Consider the following 16,628-nt stretch of genomic DNA (forward strand, 5'->3'; position numbering starts at 1 on the left):
GGTGGCGCTGGGGGTGGTGAAGGGAGGCCCGAGAGGGCCGGGAGAAGGGTCCAGGGCACCGCGGCCCTCGGGGGAGAGGCCAGCAGGACACACAGCCGCTGCCCTCCTCGTCCCCCCATCTCCCGTGCCCTGGGGGGGGTCACCGGGTCAGCCCCCCAGGCCACCAGACAAGGGGGCGCCTGCAGCCTCCAGCCCAATTCCCGGGGCGGCGGGAGCCCCGGGTCCTGGGGCGAGCGGGTCCCTGCGCCCGCGAGTGTGCAGAGGCCGCCCCTCCGGCCCGCAGGAGAGCCCCCCAGGGCAGGAGGACGCAGCTGAACCCGCGGCGAGGGGGAGCACTCCTGGCTCGCTGCCATCCATCCCGCCAGCTTCCCGGGGGAGAGGCCCGAGGGGCCGGCGGCGGGACGACTTTCGCTTCTCAGCATGACCGAGAAGGCCCGTGTGGCCGCCCGGTGCCGGCGGGGGGCGTTCTCGCACTTTCACTTCCCGGCTGCAGGTGGCGGGTGCCCAGCCCCCCGGGAGATGCCAGGCGCCCGCAGCCCCGGAAGGGCAGCACAGCGGGGGCGGGGACTGTGGTGCCCAGCCAGGGCCTCCCGCCGTCGCTGCAGAGGTGACCGTGGGAAGCCGAGCCCAGGCTACGCCCGGGCGCCCGGCCGTCATGGCCACCCCGCAGCGGGATCCCGCTGGCCACGCCGCGGGGCAGCAGGCGGGTCTGAGTCGGGGTCCACAGTCCACATCCGTGGGCAGAGGCACCATCGATAGGAGCCACTGGCCTGGCCAGAGCTGGACCCAGCCGCTGGCTCCTGGGCCTGCGGTCTCCCTGTGCCAGCCTCCAGGAGAGGAGACCGGCCTGCAGGGGCACCGCAGGGCGGCCCCAGAGGGCAGCTGGGGGTCTGGGCGTCCTCCTGAAATTCAGGGACGGGGCGGGTCCTTGACCTCCCGAGGTGTCCCCGGGGCCTGGGTGCGAGGACAGCCTGCCCAGCAGGAGGGAGCTGTGGGGACTCGGCCAACCCCAGCTGTGTCCCCCACTGTCCCCAGCCGTGTCCCTTCTGCCCCCCAGCCGTGTCCACTTCTGTCTCGCACCACAGCAAGGCTGAGGCTTTTGGGGACTAGGTCACGCCTGGAGTTAAGGTGGCCCCGGTAGCCTCCTGTCCAGTGGGATGGGACCCGGGCCCTGCTAGCCCAGGCCTGGGAGGCACCCCTCCGAGGGGCGTAAGGACCGCGTGGACAGTGCTGGGACCTCGTCCTCTGCCCCCTGGCAGCGGCCTCTGCAGAGGGACAGCCTGGTGTCCCAGCCTCTTCGGGGCCCAGACGGCCGTGCTCCCAGAGCCCAGGGGTGGCCCCTCAGCAGACAGCAGCTCTCCAGGGCAGGGCCGAGGCCCGGCAGCCGGCGAGGACGCAGCCTGGAGGACGGGACACAGGGCCGAGGGGCGGGCAGCCCACACCCGGCGGGCCCCAGCGGGCAGGGCCGGCCTGGCCTCTGACAGCCACACCTCGCCCTCCACCTGCTCCTGTGTCCAGCTCACCCTCCCTCAGTCGTGGGGTCCGGTCCCCTCTGTCCTGCCCCCCAGCCAGCTCCGGAGCCAGCAGGGCAAGGGCAGCGAGCGGCCGCCTCAGGCTCGCCTGCGGGTCCGAGACTTCAGGGCTCCCTCCTCGGCTGCAGCCTCTGCTCTGGCGGCATTGGGGACTCAGCTGTCCTGCTGGGAGGCCTGTTCCTCCACAGCGTGGGTGCCCCGAGTGGGTCGTGACCTGCCTGGGGCAGACATGGGGACGGCAGGGGTCCAGGGGGCCTGGGGCTCTCTGCAGACCGGGAGGGCAGGCACGCCCTTCGGGACCTTTGCACGGCCTGGCACAAGGCCCTCCCGGCCACCTGCAGAGGCGGCGTGGCCTGGTGGTGGAGATGGGGGCACGAATCAGGTCAAGGGGCCCCCCGAGGTCACACGGAAGTCACTGTCAGGCTGGGGCTCCCCGACTGCGCTGCAGTCAGCCAGCACCCCCCGGGGGAGCGGTCCCCAGAGGAGAGGGACCCCGTGCCCCCCCTCTCCGTGGGTGACGGCCAGACCACCGAGGACCCACGGGCGCCCCAAGGAGCCCTGTGCTGGCCGCCGCCGCCGCCTGCCAGCATCCAAGGACCCGGCTGTCCCCAGGGCGAAACCCCCTCTGCTGCTTTGAAGCCTTCGGGAAATTGGGGTCCTCTCTCCACCTGACGTCGAGGGGCACGTGGGTGTTTGCGTCTCACCCTGGGGCCAGCGGTGGGGACGGCGCCGGGCTGCCTGCAGCCTCGAGGGGAGGCCGAGGGGCGGGCACACAGGTGGGACAGCGGGGAGCTCGGCCCTCCAGCCAGGGGCCCGGCCGGCATCCACGGCACCCCTGGCCGGCGAGGCGGAGCCCAGGGCCTGGCCGCAGAGCGAGCGAACGCTGAGAAGGGGCCCCGGGGAGGGGGCGGGGAGGCCCTCAGGGACATGACCTTCCCCGGGGTGTGCTCGGCTGGGGTACCCCCCGCCCCATGCTGGCCTGGGGAGGCCAGAGGTCACAGCGGCTCTTGGCTGGGATGGAGGGGCTGGCGGGGAACAGACCCCCACAGACTGCCGGCCCCCCGTAGGCCGGGGTCTGGCGAGGGAGGTCCCCAGGCCCAGGCTCCTCCCCCCACTCCATGCCACGCGCCCCAAGGCCACCTGAGCCTGGCAGAGAAGGAACTGGGGTGTTCACCCAGCCGGACTCCCGGGGTTCCTCCTTCCTCCCAAGCAGGGCGCGTTCTGAGTGTGTGGAAAGCCCCAGCCCCACAGACCCAGAGGGGCGGAGAGAGCCCGGGGAGTGCAGGGGCAGCCGTCCTCGCGCCCCTGAGGGGCCCCGTCCGCGCAGCCCGCAGGGCCCGGGGGTCATCGTGCCCCCCACCCCCGCCAGCCCTGGACGCGGGCGGTCCTCAGAGCCGGCGCCTGCCCCGCCCCCAGCTGCGTTTATTTTCTGGGCGAAGGGTTGGGCCCCACATTCCAGAGCAGGCGACGGAGTGACAGACAGCGCAGGTGCGACCGTCCTCCCTGCTCCCACCCCCGGGCTGGGCACCCCAAGTCCCCAGTGCAGGAGGCCGGCCTGGGCTGCGCAGCCCTGGCTCCTGGGGGGGTCCTTGCCCGCCTGGGAGGGCGGCCCCAGCGGGGCTCTCGGGAGGGCGGCCACCATGCAGCTGCGGGGAGATGGGACCAGGCGCTTCCGGTCGGAAACTGAAACCTCCAGGTGCTTCCCCATGGCACAGCCAGCTGGACCCCGTGCGCGGCCCCGCCCGGCCCCACGCCCTCTGCCCGCGCCGCAGCCGCCCGGGGCCGGCTCTCCGGCCCAGTGGCCCTGCCTGCCCCCCGCCGGGCCAGCGGCCCAGACTCTGTCCTCGCGCACGAGGAGGGTGCGGGGCCCGGCCACCCACTTGGACCCGCGTGAGGTGCCGGCCCGGGCCAGGGCAGGACTCAGCACCTCGAACACGCCTTGCTCTTCCCCGCTGGGCCGCGGCGCGAGGCCTGGGCAGCTGCTTCCCGACAGGGCGGGAGGCCCTGGGGGCCCACGGGGCTCCCCGGCTGGGCAGCTTGTCCTGCTCAGACACGAAGTGATTCACACTCCGGGAAGGCCGGGGCGGGGGATGCGCTCCAGGCGTGGGCTCACCGCGGCAGGACCGCACCCCCTGCGGGCCACCCTGGGCCCCCACACCGGGTCAGGAGCTGCTGGGAGCCCGCGGGCAGCTGCCGGACCCCACCCTGCCGCCCTCTGCTTCCTCTTCTGCAACCTGGGCCTCCGGGGTGCCCGGGGCCTGCTCCTGCCCTGGGTGGTTCTGGTGTGTGCCGCTCCCCGCCACGCAGCCCTGCGCTGGGGTGGCCTGGAGCCGCCCCCGACCCTGGTGGAGAGGAGGGCGGGCAGGCGAGCACCTCTGGGGCCACATGGAGGGTCTGGGCTGCTGTCCTTTCCGGACAGGGCTCGGTGTCCCCCAGGTGGGGCGCGGTCCGGGCGTAGGAGCAGGTGAGGGACAGGCAGGCACAGGTGGGCTCCAGGAGGGGCAGCTGCAGCCACTGCGCTGGGTCGGCGCGTCCGCCTCGGGTCCAGGAAGGGCACAGCCCTGGGGGGACCCTGTGGAGTCCCTGCAGCCGCTGCACCAGCCTTCCTGGGCCCCCGCACCGTCCTGCCTGCTGTCACAGAGGGGGCGTCTGCCCTGGCCGGGGACACCATTCGCGGGCCGGATGCCAGGTCCATTCTCAAAGTTGGTGGCCTGGTGGTTTTACTTCTCTTCGCTTGTGTACCCCAAAGTGTTTTTGAAAAGCTGAGCCCCATTAAGGGGGACGTTCTGCACAGCAGCCTCCCTGGCCGGCCTTCGGGCCCTCTTCCGGGGCTGGCGTCCGGCGTGGTGGAAATGGTGGTCCTGGGCGGCTCCAGAAGCTTGTGAGGTGACTGTTGGCTGTTCCCCCTCCTGGCTCTGGGGTCACAGAAGGACCAGCCTTCACCCGCCCGGGCACAGAGGTGTGAGGTGGGCCCGCGGGGCCAGAGGGGGCCGCCCTCGCAGGGCCCTGCTCAGCCTGTGGGGCTGTCTCGACCACGCTGGACAGACGGAGGGGCGGCCACTGCTCAGGGCCCAGCGTGGGGTGCTGGGCGCTCTGCCCCGCTGGGGACCCGGCTTCCAGAAAGCCTTGAGCCTGAAGACTTAGCAGCTTTCATTTTAAAATTTGAATCCCGGAGAGTGGCGTTGCCACCCCGCAGCCAGGCGGGCAGGGCTGGGCCTCGCTGGGAGTGCCCCGGGCACCAGGACTGTCCGCTCGTCAGGCAGACAGTGTCTCGCCTCTGACTCCGGCTCTGACTTGGCTGGAGCCACGCGTGGCGACGAGGACAGCGAGCACGTGGGCAGGCAGGTGTGGCAGGACGCGTGGGGCGTGCGGGGCAGGATCCCGCCCCCAGGGGGGCCGTGTGGCCACAGATGCACAGGAGGGGGACCTGATGGGTGGACGGTTAGGGGGCGACCGGCGCCCCGCTCCAGGAGCCCGGGCTTCCCAGCCCCAGTGTCCCCATGGCGCCGAGTGGGGGTGTTTACGCCCCTTCCCGCCCACCCCTGCTTCATGCTAACCCCCAGCAAACTTCCCCTTTGCTGCCCGAGGAGTTCCCCATCAGGCGGCCGCACCTCCCTCAGCTTCTCCCGGGACTGCAGGCTCTTGGCTGGCCGAGGTTTCTGCCCTCGGCCGCAGGCGCAGCCCTTCCTCCTGGGGTGGCCGAGGCGCCCCCCTGTGCTGGAGGACGTCCCCCCTCCTGGCAGGGCCAGTTCCCATCCACTTTGGTGTCGGCCGACTTTGCAGAAAAGCAGCTCACGCTCGTGCTACCCCCTGGGAGGCGGGCGGCGCGGGGCGTCTGGGCGTCACCCCAAAGCACCCGCGCCCCTCAGCAGTCGCCACACCCTGCCCCTGCCTCCGGTCATCTGCTCTCGGCCTCTGGGCCTGCCTGCTCTGACCATGCCCTGACGGCCCCCGGGACATGGCCGCAGGGACCAGGCTGGGGGCACAGAGCGAGGAGGCTCACAGGCGGCGGCAGGGGCTGTCTCTGCAGGGGGACAGGCCCATGTCCTGTCCTTATGCCCCTGGAGGCCGCCACAGGGTCCAGCCCCAGGGATGACCAGCAGCTGGCAGAGCTGCCTGAGACTTGCGTGGGGTGAGGGCTGGACACTGGTCAGCGCGGGACGTGGGGCCCAGGCCCATCACCGGCCCCGGGAAGCTTTGGTGGACACCCCGGGAGGTTGGTCCCCGTGCTGGCATCTCCCTGTGTCTGCTGGCACCAGAGGCGGCGCCCTCCTCTGCCCGCTCCCTCCGGGGGCCGGAGTCCTCACAAGACATCCCCGGTCTCCTCCGAGCCCGTGGGCCGGTCCTGCCAGCCCCGCCCCTGGAGGACGAGTGGGGCCCGCACACGAGGACACTGGGCAGAGCCGCGGCCGCTGCTCCGGGTGCTCAGCCGCCGGCTGTCCGGGCCCGTGGCCTCAGGCCAAAGGCAGAACCTGCTTCTGACCCCCCCGGGTCTGACTCTGCTTCACCGGCTCTGGGGCGGCCGGGGAGGGGCCTGAGTGTGGGCCCGACCCGACCACAGCCCCCCGTGGGTGCCCTGCACTCCTGGCCCGGTCCCTACAGCCCGCTGTCCACGTAACGAGCACCCCTGCTGGGGAGGTCTATACAGAAGCCGCTGGCTTCTTGACCACCATCGCCAAATGCCCTGTGGGGGGCGCGACCAGGACAGTCCAGCTGGTCACCACATGGCTGCCCCCAGCTGGCCCCTGCAGCGCCATGGCCGCCCCCTGAGCCCGGTGAACAGTCTCCCCCCAGCCTTGCACTTGGGTCGTCGGGAGAGGCATCCAGAACAATCCCTCCTCTCGCTCCCTCTTGAATCCTCGGAGACGGTGGGCAGGCCCCGGGCAGCTGTGGGCGCAGTCAGCTCACGGGTCTGCACCAGGGAGCCCGGCGCTGGCGTGGGCGGTGGCGGCACGTTCCTCTGGGACGTCCTCCCAGGTGGCTGTGCTGTCCTGCCTCCCCAGGAGCAAGGCCCCAGCCCGCCTGCCTGGGCTCCCCGGGGCGCCGGCCGCGTGCGTGTCCCTGGGACGGACCGCGAGGCCCGGTGCCTATTTGCCGTCCGCGTGTCTTTTTTTTTTTTTTAATAAAGATTTATTTATTTATACAAGAGCCAGGGTACAGGCGAGAGGCGCGGGAGGGTGAGAGAACCCGCCGGAGCCAGAGCGGGGAGCAGAACAGGCCGACGGACTGAAATCCACTGCTGAGGGGAGCAGCGGGCGAGGCAGGAGGGGTCTGCCGGGCCCTGTGGGCTGCTCCCCCACCGGTGGGGATCGAACCCACGCTGCGGAGGCTGCGGACAGCTTCATAGTGCGGCGCTCAACCCGCTGCGCCACCGGGGAGGCCCCATGTGTCTTCTTAGCGAGGGTCTGACCGTGTCTTGTGCCCATTTTTTAATTTTTTTTTCTCCCGTGCTTGAGTCCTGAACTTGTCTGTCTGACTTGGCTACGGCCTTTACCTCGCGCCATCCTGCAAACCCTTTCTCACAGTCGCCAGCCTGCCTTGCACGGTGCAGCCTTAAATGTTGACGAAGCCCCCAAAGCTGACTTTCCACCTGGCTCTGGAGGCCGTCGGGAGCCCTGGGGGCAGCGCTGGGGGTGTCTGTGTGTCTGTGAGCTGGCCGCGGGGGCCGCGGGGGCCGCGGGGGCCGCAAATCACGGTGGCGCCAAGTCCCTCCGAGTAGGCGCCAGGTCTGTGCCCCGGTAGCCGCTTGCCGTCCACACGGGCAGGACGAGACTGACACGTTTGGCAGGTCCACGGCCACTCAGAATTTGTGCTGGTGGCCTGGCCTCCTGCGCGGGCGGCCTGGTGTCCCCCAGCCTGGAACACCTCGCCTCAGGGTCCCCATGAGCCAAACACAGCCCCAGGCCTGCTGCCCCGGAGAGGGCCCCTGGGTGCTGGGAAGACAGGCCCTGGCTGCAGGAGTGGGGGGCGCAGGGCAGGCCCCGGCTGCGGGAGGTGGCGGGAGGCTGTGTGTCTGTGACCTGCGCATGTCAAAGCCCCAGGCTTTGGGCTTAACGGGGGGGTGCGGCCCTGCTCCCCATGGCCTGCAGACTGAGGGGCCGTGCAGCTGGAGAGGGCCAGAGGGCCTTCCTGTAGGCAGGGCCCCGAGACAGCGTCCATCAAGCCAGCCTCTCCCGAGGCCCACCGCCTGCTCTGGGGCCCGCCCGCAGGGCTGCCGGGCGCCTCCACTGCCCCTCGGGCAGCTCCGCCTCTCAGGGCGCGCCTGGGTCTGCGACCCCTCAGGCGCCCAGGCAGGCCACGGGCAGCGGGGAGGGCCCGCACCCTCCACCGCAGGGGCTCTGTGGCCGCGATTCGTCTCCACCTTGAGTGGACGGCAGCCGCCCGCAGCGGCGGGAACCGGCCGTGTGCACACAGGCTGAGCGGCTGTCGCCAAAGCCGCTGACGCCAAAGCCCTGCGGCGGCGTCTCCCTCCCCACCAGCCTCAGTTTCTCGGGTGGGACTCGCAGCCGCTGACGGCACCGGCCAGGGCCTGGCGTCTGACCCTGGGGCGCGGGCTGGTGTCCTCTGCCGGGGACAGAAGCTCCGCTGCCCTCCGCCGCGTCGCAGCCGCCGGGCTAACGGGCACCTGGGTCCCAGAGGACGGAGCCCGCCCCTGCTGTCCGTCGGGTCCACCCGCCACAGCCCTCGGCGCCGGGCTCCTGGGGAGCCGGAGGCTAGGGAGGGGGCCCTGGGCTCTGGGTCCCCGAGGCGGCCCCCTCTGAAACCGGGGGCATTTAGGGCGACGGCCGGGCGCCTTCCTCCGGCCGCACTCACGCCCGCGCAGGGCGCCGCAGGAGCCAGGCTGAGTGTCCGGCTCCCAGGCTGGGCTCGCCGGGCGGGCGCTGGGCCCAGTGTGGGCGAGGCTGGAGCGGGTGGCAGCGGGCACAGCCGCGCTCTGGCCCCGCCGGGCACCGGGGAGCAGGTTCCGGCGGCCCGGCTGGCCCAGACCCGCCTCCCGCCTTGCTCTGGCCCCGGCGGGGGCCCCTGGGGGGCCGGCTGGGCGCGCTGCTGCTGGACGCGCGGCCCCCGCGGCCCCAAGGCCGAGCCCAGGGCCCAGCTGGGGAAAGCGCGGGGCGCGGGTCACTGCGCGCGTGGGGGGCTCGTGGGGGGCGCAGCAGGCACGCCAGGGGCGACGCGGCGGGGCGGGCGCGGGGGGCGCGGGCGGGGGCGCAGGGCACCCCGGGCGCGGGGAGCAGCCGCGGGCGGGCGGCGGGGCGGGGGGCGGGGGGCGGGGGGCGGGGGGCAGGGGGGGCCGGGGCGGGGGGCGGCGGGGCGGGGGGCGGGGGGCCGGGGCCGGGGGGCCGGGGGGCCGGGCGGGCGGGCGGCGGGGGACGGCGGGGGGGGGGCGCCCCCTGCTGGCCGAGCGCGGCGGCGGCCCGGGCGCTCCCGGCGCAGGCGGCGGGCGGGGGGCGCGGCGGCGTTGGGGGGCTCCGCTCGCCTCCCGCCCGGGCGCAGACGCCGCGGCTCCCCAAACTGCGAGGCGGCGGCGCCGACTGCTGAGGTGGGTGGCGCGCGGCGCGCTCGGCTCCCGGACCCGCCGCCCGCCCGGGGCGCGGCCTCGGAGCGCCGGAGCCCCGGGGTGCCGCGGGCAGGGGAGGCCCCCGCGCCCCGCGCCCCGCGCCGCCCCGAGGACCCGCGCCCCCGCGCCCCCGGGCCCTGACCTCGCGGGGCGCCGGGCCCGGCGCGGGCGGAGGCGCGGCTTCGGCGGGGCGGCCCCGCGCCCCCGGGCCCCTCTCCGCGCCGGCGCCCCGGGGGGCGGGCGACGGGCGCGGGGGCGGCAGGTGGCGCGGGGGGCCGCGGGGGGCCGTGGGGGGCGTGGGGGGCGCGGGGGGCGCGCGGGTCGCGCGGGGCGCGGGGGGCGCGAGGGGCGCGCGGGGGGCGCGGGGGGCGCGAGGGGCGCGCGGGGGGCGCGGGGGGCACGCGGGGCGCGAGGGGCGCGGGCCGGAGCGCGGGGCGGCCGCGCGCTTTGTTCCCGGCCCCGGCGGCCGCCCCGGCCCCCCGCGCTCCTGAGCCGGCGGCCGACGAGACGAGGCGCGCGGCGCCCCGAGGGGCGCGGGCGGGGGCGCGGGCGGGGCCGGGCGCGGAGCAGCCTCCAGAGCCGCCCGGAGCGCCCCGCCCGCGGGCTCCGACCGCCAGTGCCGCCGAGGTCCCCGCGCCCCGCCGCGGCCGCCCCGCGCCCCCCACTTTGCAAAGTTGGCGCCGCGGCGGGGGGGGGGCTGCGCCTGCCCCGGCCGAGCCCCGGTGAGCCGCGCGGGGCGGGGGGTGCGGCCGCGCGGGGGGGGGGGCCGGGCGGGGGGGGGGTCCGCGCGGGGCGGGGACCGCGGGGCGGGCGCGGAAGGCCCCGGGAGGCGGGGGGCGCGGCCTGCGCGGGAGGGGTCGGTCCCCGGCCCCGCCCCCTCTGTGTGGCCCCCCGACCCCTCCAGGGCGGCTGCAGGTGGGGTTCGGGCGAAGCCCGCGAGGAGGCCCCGGCGGCGGAGGGTGGCGGGTCCGGACAGCCCGGCCGGGCCTCACGCCCTTGGGGACCGTCCACGCGGGGCGGCCGCGGAGCCGGGAGGGCGCGGGGGGCGGGGGGCGGGGGGCGGGGGGCGCGGCAGGGGCAGAGGCCGGACTCAGCCTCGGCCGCTCGGTGGAGCGGCGGCCCCGCTGCCCGCTGCCCGCTGCCCGCCCCGCAGACCCGGCCTCCCCGCCGACAGCCGCGCTCCACCCCGGCCGCCCCGGCCTGCCCGGAGCCAGGAGGCCGCGCCCTGGGGACGCGCAGAGCCGCCCCGTCCGGCTGCGGCGTGACCGGGGCCGGGCCTCGCCCCCCGGGACCCGCTCCATTGTGCGCGGGCGGGCGGCGCTTCCTGCGGGCCGGACGAGGCTCCCGCCGCCCTCGAGGGGCCGGGGTTGGCGGGGGCCGGGGAGGGGCTGCGTCCTGCGTCCGGCTCTGCGCGCAGGTCCCTGCGGATCGGAGAAAGTGCTGAGGTGCAGGGCCCGGGGGAGAGGAGGCGGCGCCGGGGTGCGCCCGCAGCCGAGGGCCCCGGCATCCTGCCCCGGCAGGGGCCGCGACGAAGGCCCCGCACAGATTCCCGGCAAAACGGGGGCGCTGGAACCGTGACAGGCGCTGGGGCCTCTCCCTGTCCCCACGCTCTGGGCGGGACCAGCAGACTCCCTGGCGCCCCGGGAGGCAGAGCGCAGGGGCCACCCACCTGGCCTGTGCGGCCGTCGGCCCTGCCCGGGGAGCCCCTGGGTGCTGGCCGCTGGGCCCACGCTCCAGCCGCAAGGGCAGAGACGGCGCTGTGCCGGGGGCGGGCCCGGCGGGGCTGCTTGCTGCTGGGGTCCTCTCTCTGGGGGGTCTGGTCGGCATGGCTGGGGCGCAGATGGGGTCCATGCCTGTCCCCCTGGCCTGGCAGGCCGCGTCTTGCCCACCAACCCCGCAGCCCTGTGCTCTCCCTCCGTCCCGGCTGTCCGACGCCAGCCCCCACCTCCAGGACATCGCTGTGACTTGGCGCCGCTGACTTTAATTTCTGCATGACTGGAGGAAATTAATTTTCTTCCTACGCAAGGACCTGCAGACCCGCAGGCTGTGTTGCTAATGCACAGCCCCAGGCCGGCAGGGCTGCAGCGCGCCCTGTGCAGGAGGGCTGGCGCACAGTAGGCGCTTCCTCAGCGGGGCGGCGGGAGGAGGCGCCCACTGGGTGGGGCTGTGCCCCCCTGCAGGGAGGTGGGGCTTCCCACAGCAGGGAGCGGGCGCCGGGTCTGACGGCCCCCCACAGTCACCCCACAGACGGCGGCAACCCGGCCGAGCCCCCGTGGCCTGCCGGGCAGTGTCCCCTCCCGTGGGCACTGGTGGCTGCGCTCAGTGCTGACCAGGGCTTGTGCTCCAGATGTGGCGCCCTGCCCTGGACGTGGCCGCAGCTGGTGGGGCTCAGCTGGGACATGCGCCACGGCCCCTGGGGCCAGGCGGGGGCGCACCTGAGCCCTGGGTCAGCCAGCCCCTCCGGCGTTTCCTGTTGTCCTTCCCAACTGACCTGCCCGTCTCCCCACCCCGCCGTGCGCCTGGGGAGCAACAGTGGGGTGTGCCGGGCCAGGGCTCCCTCCCCAGGCAGAGCTGGCTGAGCACCTGTGTCCCCCCACGGGGTCGACTGATAATGCAGCAGCCACGCTGCATCCCTGGGCCTCATGCCCCAGCCCCTCGGCAGTCCTGAGGGCTGGGCCTTGCTGCCCATCCTCCAGGCCTGGAAGCTGAGGCCCGGGCGGGGCAGGCCAGTGGCCAGTTCCATGGGGGCTGTGTGGGGCCAGGCAAGAGCTCGCTTGCAGCCTGATCCTGACGTGCCAGTGCCAGGAGCTGCTGTGCAGAGGTGCAGGGGACGCTGACCGTGTGGCCGGCGGGTGTCCATCTGGGGGCCTGTGGGGCCAGGGCTCCCTGGGGACAGGCTGTGGGTCTGCCTGGGCCGTGTCCGTCTATGGGAGCGTGGACTGGATGGCCTCGTGGAGGTTTGCGGGAGGCCTGAGACCCCGTGGAGGGGTGGCCGGCCCCCCTGCGCCTGCCACCGAGTCCAGCTCACCAAGGGGCCGGGGGATCAGCGTGCTCTGAGACACGCCTTCCCGTGCCAGGTCCTGGCCCCTTCAGAACCCCCCACCCTACGGGGGCTGTGCCTCATAGGGACGTTCCAAAGGGCCGGCGCCGCGAGCCAGGTGGACACAGGACTTGGACCCACGGCCACAGCCACTGGGAAGGGCCAGGATCGGCGCAGACTTGGGTGTTTGGCTTGACGTGACCCCTGCAGCTGACCTCTGGTTACTGAAATCCTGTTCCTTGGCCCCTGACGTCCGACTGTGCATGTCCCCCAGCGGCACTCGGGGAGGCCCCAGAGGCTGGGGACACGGGCACTGCCAGGAGCACCTCCGTCCGGGAGTTGGGTCGCGGGAGGTGCCAGGCCAGTCAGTCCGCCTTTGGAGATGAGGCCCTGAGACAGGCGGGGGACACGCAGCGCAGGCAGCAGGGCGGGTGCTGGGTGGGGTGTCCCTGGAGTGCCGCATGGGCACCCCAGGGAGGACGGCTCCAGGTGGCTCTGGAGAGGCTGCTCGCCCACGTGGGCTCATGGGCGCCCGCGGGGCTGGACATCCTGAAGACAGAGCCCGCAGAAGGGCAGGCAGCCCCTCCAGGCCGCTCATCCCACCACTGCCTGCGGCCACGGGGACACAGGGCCCAGCCGGGGACACAGGCTCAGGCAGAACCACCGCCCCAGAACCCGCCACCACAAGTGACACCAGTGAGGCCCCGGGCCCAGCGAGGCTGCCCAAGAGACGTCTCCTCTGCAGAGTGTCAGGACAGTCACCTCCACCCACACGGGCCGCCCCAGACACTGTCACCTCCATCCACGTGGACCATCCCGGACACTGTCACCTCCATCCACGTGGACCATCCCAGACACTCACCTCCACCCATGTGGACCATCTGGACACTGTCACCTCCATCCACGTGGACCATCCCGGACACTGTCATCTCCACCCACGTGGGCCGCCCCGGACACTGTCACCTCCACCCACGTGGACTGTTCTAGGAACTGTCACCTCCATCCACGTGGACCATCCTGGACACTGTCGTCTCCACCCACGTGGGCTGTCCTGGACACTATCATCTCCATCCGCATGGACTGTTCTAGGGACTGTCACCTCCATCCACGTGGGCCGTCCCGGACACTGTCACCTCCACCCACGTGGAACATCTGGACACTGTCACCTCCAGCCACGTGGGCCGTCCTGGACACTATCACCTCCATCCACATGGACTGTTCTAGGGACTGTCACCTCCACCCACATGGGCCGTCACAGATACTGTCACCTCCATCCACATGGACTGTCCTGGGCACTGTCATCTCCATCCACGAGGACTATTCCAGGGACTGTCACCTCCACCCACGGGGACCGTCCAGGGCTCCCTCACTCTGCGTCCATGGACTGTGGCACAGAGGAGCTTAGTGCTGCATCGGCCTCCAGGGTTGCTCTCGGCCCCAGCCGCTGTGTGTCCTCCTCCGCCTGCTGACCCTCCCCGGGCTGCACGCTCGCTGCTGAGCCCTGGCGGGGGCTCGGGCTGTACTGTGCTGGCTCAGGGGCAGGTCACAGGAGGCGCTGGTGCCCTTGCTGGCGCCAGTACTGGGAGGGCCAAGACCCTGGACGCGCCTCCGCCCTCCAGCCCGTGGCCCTCACGCCCGTGGCCTCACGCCCGGGGCCGAGCCGGGCGGGCTCCTGGTGGTGAGGTTGTGTACACAGAGCTTTCCCGCGGCTGCCTTGGCCCTGAGGGCCTGTCCCGGGACGGGGTGCGTGCAGGCGTGTGCCGGCGTGTGCGTGGGCGCGAGCGAGCAGGATGGTCACCAGCACCCGGGCAGGCGCTCCTTGCTGCAGCACCTCCTCCAGGCGCGTGGGCTGGGGCCAGCAAGCGCCCCCCCCCCACCGCCCACGCGGGGCGTCCCCAGGTCGGCAGGGCCCAGGTCAGGGGAGGAAGGCCACGGTCAGGCTGCGGCCGCTGGGGTTCAGCACACCCTCTGCCCTCACCCTCCCCGTCCCCCATCCTACGTGGAGGCAGCAGGCCCAGCCGCCTGTGTCACCTCCTTGCGGGTCTTTTTATTTTGGTAAAATAAACGCAGCAGGAAGACTCACGTCCCGCGCAGGGCAGTGGCAGCGGGTGGGTCCAAGTCACCGTCCACCCCCGGCCCAGGCGCTCCTCGTCCCCGGCCGAAATCGCGTCCCCCACGCCTCCCTCGGCCCAGTTCCCGCTCAGCCTGTGGGGCCCTGGGGTCACTCACCAGTGCCCGAGCCCCCTGGCCCCGGCAGTGCTCCCAGCCCCGTGCTGCGGGCCCCTGGGTCCCGTGGCCTTCTGCACGGTCAGCGTGCACGTCGCGGGGACACGCGGGTTGCTCCTCCGTCGGCTGCAGGGGAGGTGGGTGCCCGGGTCTCTGACCCCGGCTCCGTCCTGGGGCTGCCGCGGTGGTCCGGGCCCCGTGACAACCGCACAGTTCCCTGGGGGTCCGGTCCGTGGCGCTGAGGACATGGTCCTCACACCACCCGCCTCCCAAACTCTCCCCAAAAAGGGAAGACGTCCCCACCGGTGCCCCCGCTCCGCCCTCCCCCCACCCCCGCCTGCGCTCCCCTTGCTGCTCCCTGGTGGCGGGCCCTGCCTCTCGGGCTGTGCCCCCCTGTGCCCTCCCGGTACTCATCGGCTGCCGCGGCCTCTCCCCAGGGCGCTGCGGAACGTGTGCCGTGGGCGTCTGTGTGTGGATGGGGTGGACATGGCTCCTGGACTCGGGGCCCGGCTCTCAGGGGGCTGCTTTGAGCGTCCCCTGGGTTTCTGGAGCTGAATGAGCCGGACCGTGCCCGCCCGCTGGGCCCGGGGCGCCCGCGTCAGGACCCCGTGAGGGTGGCCGGGTGACCACGTCATGGCTCGGGCGGTGGGCGCCATGGTCCTGGGTCACCGCGGGCCGGGACGCCTCGCCTGCACCCGGCAGGCGCAGTTTGAACAGCCAGGCTCGGAGGCCTGGAGGCCTGGAGGCCTGCAAGCTGTCGCTGTGTTTGGTTCCACAAACAGTCGCGGCACCTGGGGCCCGGGGCAGCCCAGGTCCCCTCCCGGTTCCCTGCCCTGCCTGTGGGGAGGGGCGGCGCCCGCACAGGGCTGGGGCTCCGTGTTCTGTCAGGCCCAACCCCTTGGCCCCGGGGCCTTTGCGCCAGCAGCTCCCTCCCCGACACCCGCATCCCCCAGGCCTGCTGAGGAAGACCCCCTCCCCGCTCCGCCCCACTGCGCTCCTTCTGGGCCCGCCCTGGAGGGCTTCTGTGGGGCCAGGACTCTGCTCCCGCAGCCCAGACAAGCCCCTGGCACAGAGGAGGCCCCGCGGGCAGCCCGTCTCACCTGCGAGGGCGCCCCCTCCTCCAGGCCTCGCCCAAGGTCACGGCAGGTCAGGGCACCTCGCCTGGTGCCTGGAGACCTTGTTTGAACAGTGGGGCCAGCGGCCTGCAAGCTGTCCCCGTGTTTGGTTGCGCAGACACTCTGCTCCCCGCCCTGCCGTCCTCACGAGGGTTCGCCCCACACAGACTGGCCCAGGGCTGCAGGAACAGTGCTCAGAGCCCCCAGGCCATGTCTGCACCTTGAGCCCCCAGAAGGCTCGCTGGAAGCCCCGGGGGGTCCACAGCCACCCCGGACACAGCCCAGGGGCTGCCAGTGGTCAGGCCCCAGCCAGGGCTGGCGACAGGCGTGGCCCCGAGGTGCCCTGCGAGGCTCTGCAGGGGGGGCGGAGGCGCCACTCCTGGCCTGCTGCTGGCCTGGGGCTGCTGTCCAGCGGGAGACGCCTCCTCCGCAAGAGCCCCTGGGCTGTTTGGCGGAGCGGCCCGGCCTCGCGGCTCCTGGAGGTTCCCAGGCCGCTTGGCAGGATGAGTCAAAACATCCAGAAGGCCCGCCCGGGAGGGAGGTGAGCAGCCCGGGCCGCGCCGCCTCCCGGAGCAGCTGCCGCGGCTGCACCAGCGCCAGGCCCATCTGCCCGCCTGGCTTCCGCCCAAGGCTGGGGAGGGCGGGCAGCCCCAGCAGACCCTCCGCCCGCTCAGCCGCGACGGGCCCGGCAGCTCCCGCCCTCCCTGAGCCCGCCCACAGGAGCGGCGCGGGGTCCCACCTGCAGCCTGGCTTGGACCCTCCAACCTGCGCCTGACCCCGGCGAGTGGGCCGCACTGACCCACGGCCCCAGGGTGTCCGGCCGCCCGTCTCCCCCGTGGGGGGGAGATTCTGTGACTTTGCCGGGAACACGCCGTGGGGCGGGGAGGCCCCGACCCTCGGCCACCCGCCTCCATTCACCCACCCGCCAGCCTCCGTGGGTTGGCGCGCTCCGGACGGCTGGTCACCAGGCTGGGGTCCACGTGGCGCCCGCGGCCCTGGGCCAGCGCAGCAGCAGGCGCTGTCCATGGCTGCGTGGCCTCTCGGGCCTGGGGTCCCCACGTGCCGGTGCCTGGCCCTCCGGGGCCGTGTGCAGGGCGAGGGGCTCCCGGCCTCCCGGCCTCCCTCTGCCGCCTGGGCCTCTGCCTCCCGGCCTCCCC

The sequence above is a fragment of the Talpa europaea genome (assembly GCF_964194135.1).
Source record: "Talpa europaea genome assembly, chromosome: 16".
Taxonomy (NCBI): Eukaryota; Metazoa; Chordata; class Mammalia; order Eulipotyphla; family Talpidae; genus Talpa; species Talpa europaea.